The sequence below is a fragment of the Protomyctophum bolini genome, assembly GCF_963924005.1.
Source record: "Protomyctophum bolini genome assembly, chromosome: 18".
NCBI lineage: Eukaryota > Metazoa > Chordata > Actinopteri > Myctophiformes > Myctophidae > Protomyctophum > Protomyctophum bolini.
The window spans coordinates 4,804,532-4,814,622 of record NC_137879.1 but is presented as its reverse complement, the minus strand read 5'-3'; positions in this window follow the sequence as shown (position 1 = coordinate 4,814,622).

The following is a 10,091-nucleotide window of genomic DNA, read 5'->3' as shown; positions in this document are numbered from 1 at the left end:
CTGTATGGGCCAGTAAAGGGGCCTGCACAAGAATGCTACGAATGCCACTAGGTGTAACATGGACGGACCAATCAGAATGCCACTAGGTGTCACATGGACGGACCAATCAGAATGCCACTAGGTGTAACATGGACGGACCAATCAGAATGCCACTAGGTGTCACATGGACGGACCAATCAGAATGCCACTAGGTGTAACATGGACGGACCAATCAGAATGCCACTAGGTGTCACATGGAGTGGGGTATGTATGTCGGTCAATAACGGGTCTAAAGGATTTAGAACAGCAGTTGTAATAGACATTAGCAGAAGTACTTGCACACTCTGCTGGCACACAAGTAGGCCATGTATGTCCTACTTGTGTGCAAGGCGCAAGTTGGCACCTCGACAGAGCGCATTTCTGGTTTATTATGCATTAGCCCACAAACCCCCCATAACCCCGGAGTTACAGATTTGGTTCCTAACTATCATTTAGCTGGGGACACCCTGTAACCCCTACACTGCCTACAGGGACCACTAGGGGTCCCCTGGAGCCCAGCCTAGACCCAAGGCAGAGTGCTCATGGATACTGTGGGGCGAGTTGAGTTCTGGTAAGCTCGGCCGTATAGCAACCAGACACCACGCCACGTCGACCCAATTCTGATTCTGGTAGTGGGATATTGAAGTTGCCTACCTGAGCTGATGGTGGTGGTGATGCGGGGTGGGGTGTGGCTGGTCAGGGACTCCTGCTGGCTCCTCCACCTCCCAGGAGAGAGGGCAGAGAGAGGCCTCGTCACTAACCGTGGCCCCAGGCTGATGTGGGCCTTGTCCCACTTGGAGCTGCTAGACCCGGTCCTCAGGGTTACTGGTGGAAAGAGACAACACTTTAGTTATTAAAAACAAAACAACAGGGTGACATTCTGTTCCCAAAAATGTGCACAAGCATCCTGTTTGGTTCTGAAAAAGTCGGTATTGTTGAAACTATTAGGGTTGCAACAGTTAATCGAACGATTCGCTTATAAAAGACAAACCATTTGCTTATGAAAAATTAAAAAAACTCTGACCCTTCTGAACTGAGTGGTGATGTACTGTACTGTACAAGCTCTCCTCCCAGGCCTGTGTGTGTGTGTGTGTGTGTGTGTGTGTGTGTGTGTCTGCGCAACAGTGCCAGGGGTGTCCCGATCATTTGATTTCCCCCCCCCAATTCGATATACTAGAATTTCGGCCCCCTTCGGGGGCCTCATCCCAGTGTCGTTGCAGCGCAATATGGGAAGAAGGAGTTGACAGACTCCACTTCATGTTTCAGCTGTGTTTTTAAACTCAGTAGTGTGCCCTGCACATGTAGTAACGGATGGGTTATAAATTATTATAGTACTGTACTGCACTCCTTAGTATTGCACTGTACTGTAATGTTGTCCTCTGTACTGTACTTTACTGTACGTCGTTACTGTACTGTACTGTACTGTACTGTACTGTACTGTACTGTACTGTACTGTACTGTACTGTACTGTACTGTACTGTACTGTACTGTACTGTACTGTACTGTACTGTTGTTAGTGTTGTTATTGTTGTTTTTCTTATAATGATTATTATTATTATTGTTATTATTATTACATGCATTATTGTTCTGATGTGAGCTTGTTTGTAAATGAGTGAGTTTACAAAGAAGCTTATTGTTAGCTAAGCTGGCCACTTAAGCACCCTGACCACACCCAGCACAATGACATTAGCACCCCTGGCTAGTTACAGTAGCTGGCCACTTAAGCACCCTGACCACTGCAACAATTACATTAGCACCCCTCCCCACCCCAAGGATGGCCTATAGGTGAGGAATGTTGTTTTTCCAGTTGTAGATGGGAGATCATTAAGATGCTGCTGGATCCTGTATTAAGATGCATCCTTACTTCCTTCCTTTCAAGCAAGGGAATTTAATTGAATGCCTGGAAATGTACCTGTAATTGTTTTGTCTGTAACTGTAGAGTTTTTTCCACTTTTGATGTAAGGGGGCAGAGAGGTTGATTTAGGGGGGCAAACACCCCTCCCCCCCCCCCCCGTGGCGCCAGGCCTGCAAATCCAGAAGTATAATTTCCACTTTTTAAAGTCCATGCACTGTAGTGAATAGCATTTATCCATTTAGATATATTGAATTACTTATTTTTACACAGGAACATAATGTGTGTCTTTACAATAACTGTAATGTAACAATAATACTAATAATGTAATGTAATAATTATGTAATTAACGAATTAAATGACCTTATTTTATTCTGAAGGCAACCGGATGTCTTAAATTAGCTAGCTCTCAAACAGGAATTTCTAAATTTGCTTATTAGACGGAGCCAACTCGCAGGCAGTGCCTCAGCCCAGATGCAAGAGAGGATCGTTACAGGATTGTATAGGACACCAGTTTTGGTGTGACACAGACGGCTACCACATATAGCTTCATACTGGGTGAAAGTGTCCTTCCAAAAATTATTTTGTCGCTCGAAATTCTTATTCACAATGACATCGAGTTGATGTGTTTGTGTTTTTAGGGTAATTGTTGCATAAGCGCTATTTCGCACTCGAGACCGGGCCATCTCCCTCCCCTGTGTCTGAAGCAGCTAGCATGGAAGCTATATGGATTATGGAAGCTTTCCCTCCGATTGCACACAACCATGCCGTTATCCACGCGTCCATCCGATTGCTTTTAATGTAAATGTCCCATCCACTGAGCAAAAGCGATATAAGCGCCTTATTCATTCATTCGATTCATTTGGGTGTGTGACATGTGTGGGGCTGTGCAGTAGTGCTGTGGGCTTTCGGACGGAGCTGCTGTTCGAGTCGCTGAAAGGGGGAGGGGACTTGGGATGGCAGTGTAGAGTAGGCACGACATTGAGGGGTAGAAACCATCCCGGTCGCGTGGTTCATCTAACGCGTGTGTCACTGTGAAGGACTGGCCCCATTAAGTGAACGTAGTTGGCGACAAAGGAGCAGTGAAAGGGGGAGGGGGCTTCGGATGGCAGTGTAGAGTAGGCACGACATTGAGGGGTAGAAACCATCCCGGTCGCGTGGTTGATCTAACGCGTGTGTCACTGTGAAGGACTGGCCCCATTAAGTGAACGTAGTTGGCGTAGTAGACGCCAACATGACGATTCTGACGTAGGCTGTAGAGGTTGAGCAATAATAGCGTGTTTGACAAAAGTAATATTTAAACAGTAAATAAGACATTTTTGGCGAATGCAATGTAGTCTATATGTTTTCTGGGAGTGTGCAGGTTTTATTTTGCATATAGAGATGTGTGGTGAAAGTGTGGTTCGGTGGGAGAAAGCTGTTGGATAAACGGCCATGTGCTTATGTACCCCTGTCTATTAGGGTAGCAGGATACTGTACTGCACTCCTTAGTATTGCACTGTACTGTAATGTTGTCCTCTGTACTGTACTTTACTGTACGTCTTTACTGTACTGTACTGTACTGTACTGTACTGTACTGTTGTTAGTGTTGTTTTTCTTATAATGATTATTATTATTATTGTTATTATTATTACATGCATTATTGTTCTGATGTGAGCTTGTTTGTAAATGAGTGAGTTTACAAAGAAGTTTATTGTTATTATTATTATTATGATTATTATTATTAGTATTGTTATTGTGATTATTACATGGATTATTGTTGTGATGTGAGCTTGTGGCTGACTCACTATCTAGAAATTAAAAACATGGCACTTCATTGAAAATAGGTTACAGACCCCTGTTATATGCGCTTGTTTTGGGATTATTTTTATAGACCTATTTACTTGTTTCTATGAGACATGGCAACGCCAACAGCGCAGCGAAAGGCATCCACGTCTTTCTCTTGTGAAATGCTGAGATTAGAAACGACCATAATTATTTCATTTCTCAACCTTAAAAAAAATATAAAGACATCTCCATAATCCTTTGGAAGTGTGTGTAGCAAAAGTAGTCGGCATTGTCATGGTTGAAAGTATTCATGCAACACTGACGCTGTAAGCTGTGTGATGCTAACGCGCTAACACCGTTAGCATGGTCTGTGTTGGTCAAAGGAAAAAGGATAGATATGAAACTACTGGTCAAAATGTCATCCAAAACACAACACCTAAAATCGGAATGTGATGGTGACCTATTGAGCACAAACAGACAATCATGATTTGCTTGCTGGACCTATAATTAATTTATGTGCATTACATTTCCACCTCGCACATATAAATCAAAAGCAAGATGGATGCTAACGCGCTAACACCGTTAGCATGTTCTGTGTTGGTCGGAAAAAGGATAGATATGAAACTACTGGCCCAAATAAATGTCATACAAAATACAACAGCTAAAATCGGAATGTGATGGTGACCTATTGAGCACAAACAGCCAATCATGATTTGCTTGCTGGACCTATAATTAATTTATGTGCATTACATTTCAACCTCGCACATATAAATCAAGCCACAGTGCAGTCAGAGAGTAGTTCACAGGTCACACACAGGAGCAGTGAAAGGGGGAGGGGACTTGGGATGGCAGTGTAGAGTAGGCACGACATTGAGGGGTATAAACCATGCCGGTCGCGTGGTTCATCTAACGCGTGTGTCACTGTGAAGGACTGGCCCCATTAAGTGAACGTAGTTGGCGTAGTAGACGCCAACATGACGATTCTGACGTAGGCTGTTGAGGTTGAGCAAGAATAGCGTGTTTCAGAAAAGTAATATTTAAACAGTAAATAAGACATTTTTGGCGAATGCAATGTAGTCTATGTCTTTTGTGGGAGTGTGCAGGTTTTATTTTGCATAGAGAGATGTGTGGTGGAAGTGTGGCTTGGTCGGAGATAGAGCACGAATGAACGGCCAGGTGCTCATGCACCCCTTTCTATTAGGGTAGCAGGATATAGAAAACGTGTCATCATCACAATAGTTTATATTTTACTCGTGATCAGAGCTTCCGTTCTCCAGAGACTGCATGACGGGCCTCGTCTGGTCCACACGAGACTGCTGTTGTCCTAAAAATGTAAATTGCAGTTGAACACTCACGTCCAACTTCTCGCCGCCGCACACCGCCGCCACCGGACAGGAAACGAACACGGCGGGTCGGCTGAGGAGGTGGTGACGAGAGCGGCCGTGCCCGGACCGAGACCCCGGGGAGCGGCGACATTCTGAGAGAAGCAGCATCAGCAGCAGACCTCTCCTCAGCAGACCTCTCCCCGCCGCGCTGACCCCCGTACGGTGACGCTGTGTAGTCCCACTGGACCTTGGCAAACTGGTAGAGCTGTAGTCTGGACGTCGTGTTCACCAGGACACTGAGGACACAACACACACACACACACAGATTACAAATCTCAGTCGCCACGACTGATTTCAGTGAATTGGATTCCACTGAACTCAGCATGTCTTCTATGAAATCCTGCCACGCAGCGAAATTAGACTATTATATCTATACAAGCTTTATTTAAGCTCCATTTCTGAAGGAGCACTATCCGCTCCAACGCCTGGCTTTGTGTGTACCCCCGTGACGTCATGTGGCAGCCAATTCTATGGACTTTTTATGTTTATTTTTGTTGGTGTATCTGGCAACACTGTTTACAGTGCATTGACAGTACGGACTCACTCATTCTAATGATAGACAACTAGTCGACATTGGCAGGGGTTTCCACAGCTACCCTACAACACAGCGTCACTGTCTGCAATGCAGACTGCAGTGACTCTAGACAGTACAGACTCACTTGACGCCGTGGCAGTGCAGTGACAGCACGGGGCTGTATGTTTTCAGGACTCTCAGACAGTCTCCGGTGAGGAGGTGAAAGATGCGGACCTTTCCGTCCATGCAGCCGGTGATGACTCGCAGGAAGCACAGCGTCACGCAGCGCACCTCCCTGGAAAAACACATGACATCATCCTTATTATCAACACTGTTGGGTGCACAGACAAAAGTGCTCCACTGCTATAAATCGCTGGGTGCTATGATTTAATGGGATTGAATAACCCCGGGCGTTCGGGGTGTCAAAATGTTGACATATTATTGCTTATAGACTATATACTATATATATACTTTAAGAGGTGGTTCTATTTACTTTGGGTGGATGAAGGTGTTCAGACAGTGCTTGGCATCACAGCTGCTGCTCCAGGCCATCACCTGCCCATCACTGTCTCCAGACACAAGGTGCCACTGGTCCACATACAGGCACTTTACTGGCCCCTGGTGGCCGTTAATCACCTGTGGGGGAAAGCAGGGTAGTAATAGTGACTCTAGCTCGTTTCATTTTCTAAAGTAGCGTTCCTTGTCGAGTGGCAACAAGGATCTTTAATGACTCAGAGACTCAGGGATTGCCAAAAGCACTTTTTTGACTAGTTGCACTTTATCAAGGGAATGTGTGCAATATCTCTGTTTTGTATGTTGGGTGTTTCATGGTGTTTTTCCTTTTCGTATGTGAACGTGTCTGTTATCTGTATGCAGCTGTGACACTGTCTCCAAGACAAGGGAGACAAATAAAGACAACCTTGAACCTTGATCTGTGCCTGTGATCTGGCAAGCCATGACGCCTACTTTTAAATGAGTAATAATAATAATAATAAAACTTTATTTGTATAGCACCTTTCATGACATGAAATGCAGCTCAAAGTGCTTTACAGAACAATGGAGAATAAAAAAGAAAGCAAGGCAACGACATTAAAAAACAAGCAGTAATGCAATACAGTGAGGACATGAATAACAAAAAAAAAAAAAAGATAAATTAAAAGCAATGTTGTAGAAGTGGGTCTTTAGCTGTGCTTTAAAAATGTCTACAGAGGCTGCCTGTCGAAGGTACAGTGGGAGTTTGTTCCACGCCGACGGCCCGTAGAAGCAAAAAGCTGCTTCCCCGTATTTTTTAGTTGCCATTTTTTTAGGCAAAGCGAGAAGGCCAGTAGTGGAAGACCTTAGGGGGGGCGGTTTGGGACATATTTAGGCAGGCAGTCATGTAGGTAGGAAGGTGCGAGACCATTGAGAGCTTTATACACAGGTAAAATAATTTTAAAAGTAGTATTTAAAAACCCAACACGCCACTGTTTATTCCGGTTGGGAGAACCCTGAACTTTACCCCCGGCTCCACCCCCACTCCCCTGATGACACAAGTCTGTGTGAATGTATAGATAGACCCCCCAAAAACATAGCGTTGAGAATACAAACCAGTACTAATAAAGTATTAAATCAATCAAGAAATGGTTCCAATGAGGTTGTGGTGTGTGTGTGTGTGTGTGTGTGTGGTCTGTCTCACCCTGAGCAGAGCTCCATGGTGGAGGTCCCAGGTCTTGATGAGTCCTCGGTCACAGCTGCTGTACACCAGTGGCGCGCGGACCTTCACACAGCGGACACAGCTGGCGTGTCTGAACTTCAGCTCGGAGCGACACCTCCCCGTCTGGAGGTTCCACACTGTGGAGAAACATCTTAAAATAACACCTCTCTCACCAAATACACTTCTCCCCAGACCTTCTGGTGTGCTCATACGCTTTCCTCCATCTCCAGTCATGTCTGTCCTCAGTATTGTTCACTTCCCATTGTTGTCGACGCTCTGTCGCTTTTGTCTCGCTATATACTTGTTTTTTTGGGGGGGTTTTGTGAATACTTGTAAATGTATGTGAAGTTGTTTGTGTGTATGTATGTGTATACTGTATATCAATGTATACTTTATATATAATGTATACTTAGTTAAAATATATATATATAATAACACCTCCCTGTCTGGAAGTTCCACAGTGTGGAGAAACATCTTAACACAATCACAACCCCCGGGATTCCTTCAAAATAGGAGCTCTGGGGTGGCGGGGAAGACAGACAGAAATATTTAGCTTGCTGAGAGGAGGAGTAAGACTAAGGCCCTATACGTCCTCTCTGGAAGGAGTGTTGGCCGATGAATGAATATCAACATCCTAATACATCCTAATACAGGTGGGTCAAATTATGACAGGCAATTCCTGCTGTCAAAATATGACAACTCAAATCTTCTGGGGGGTCCTTGGAACAACATATTTTCAGATGGGGGTCGGAGGCCAAATACAAATAATTCTCCTTCCTTGAGATGAAATATTGAGCACCACTGACATATAGAAAAATGGTTTTTTTTTCAGAAAACTGTCAGGATTTAGAAGACCTTTTTTCTAGAATCGTTCCCAGGTCAAAATGGGTTAAATGAATCAAGCAAGCTGCTGACCTTTGACCTTGCAGTCCTTGGCACCAGAGACCAGCGTGTCGCCCTGTTGGTCCAGACAGGTGATGGTGGACGAGTGACCCGACAGCAGCAACACACACTCCACCGTGCTCGGGTCCCAGCACCTACACGTACAAATACTATTAACACATTTTGGTGCTTTAAGCATTATGTTATGCTTTAGCTATTGAGAAATAGCATATCTACAAGCTCATAGCGCGCAAGTGTCGCGCTACGAGCTTGTAGGTCTGCTATTTTTGAAAAATCGTGAAAATGTGCCTCAAATCTTTGAATGTATATTCTTTCAGAGTGAAAGTTTTAAACTCAAATCTTTGCTTCTGGGGAGGGGGTCCCTGGAACAACATATTTTCAGATGGGGGGTCAGTGGCAAATTACATATCATGTTTGGGGTCCTTGACATGAAATATTGAGCACTTACTGATACAGAAACATGAGGTTTTTCAGAAGATTGTCACCATTTAGAAGACATTTTTTAAATTTCGACGTCAGGCCTAAATAATACACTTTTATCACAGTTATCATAGGTCCCATGAGCACCTTCACATACAAATGTTTTTGACGACTAAAACTAAGACGCAAAATGTTTGTCGACTACCTTTTTTCACTGGCGAAAACCAAATGGAAACTAAATGAAAACTAAGCTATGATGACTAAAACTAAGCTAAATGTATTTCGTCAACAGATCTTAGGAAGGGACTAGTGGACAAGGGGAGTTTCCCTGGTTGGACGTAGCGCGTGGAAGGAACACGTTATTCCAACCAGTTCCTTTCCCCTCCATCAGGCACCCCGGCTGGCCAGGGGGAGGCAGTTTAGAGACCAGGATTACTGCATGTTTTTTGTGAGGGTACCTACCCTAGGGGACACAGGGAGAACATGCAAACTCCACACAGAAAGGCCCTTTACAAATAGACACTTCTATATAGCCAAAAAACAGAACAGGAAATCTTCATGAAGGAAGCAAAAAGGGAAAAGAAACATATACAGTGAGGGGAAAAGGGGTATATTGTCTCTTTAAAAAGGCACAGTAGTTGGCTCCAGGTGCCACATTTTGAATGTAGTAAAGGTTCAGAACTTCAGACTAAAAACAACAAATAATTTCATGGGAGAAAATGAGAATCGTGAATTCAGTTCTTGTGGAAGAACATCAGGATTCACATTATTTTGAGCAAGAATCGTGGAGCACTAATACACACCAGTGACACTTGCCACAAACTTGCCGCAAACAGGCACGTTGTGAGCTTGTAGATCGGCTATTTTCAGCTGGAGCACACAGCTCTTAAACATGTAAGTGCAGTCCTGGTGAAAACCACTGGGTGTCACTGTTGCCTGTTAGATTAACATGAGTGCAGAATGATTGCAGATAAAAGTGTTAAAGAGGCATTTTTAAGCATTGAGCATTGTACAAGTTGTACAAGTTGAACAAGTTGACAATATAAGCGCCAGACAGCTCTCTTATTGTAATGTTAATAATGTGAATGTGCTCCACATAAATTATGGGTATAATAAACATATTTCATTGCCTTGTAGTGACTCGAGTGGACTTGATCCGCGACCGAGTCAAGACAGAGTCAAATTATAAGGACTCGAGACCAGACTCGAGGACTACAACAACACTAGCAGTGTTGATTTCGTCGACTAAAACTAAAACGAAAAATGTTCGTCGACAACCTTTTTCCACTGACGAAAACTAAATGGAAAGCTATGGTGACAAAAAAATAAGACTAGGCCTAAATATATAATTTCGTCAACGAATTAAAACTAGACTAAAATGTTAGGAAGGGACTAGTGGACAAGAGATCCAGTATAAGTCATTTTACAATTAGTTGCATGCTAAAAAAATAGCAGATCTACAAGCTCACAATGTGTCGCAGCGTGACACGTTGTGAGCTTGTAGATCTGCTATCAGCAAGTGTAAAAACTGTCGTTACG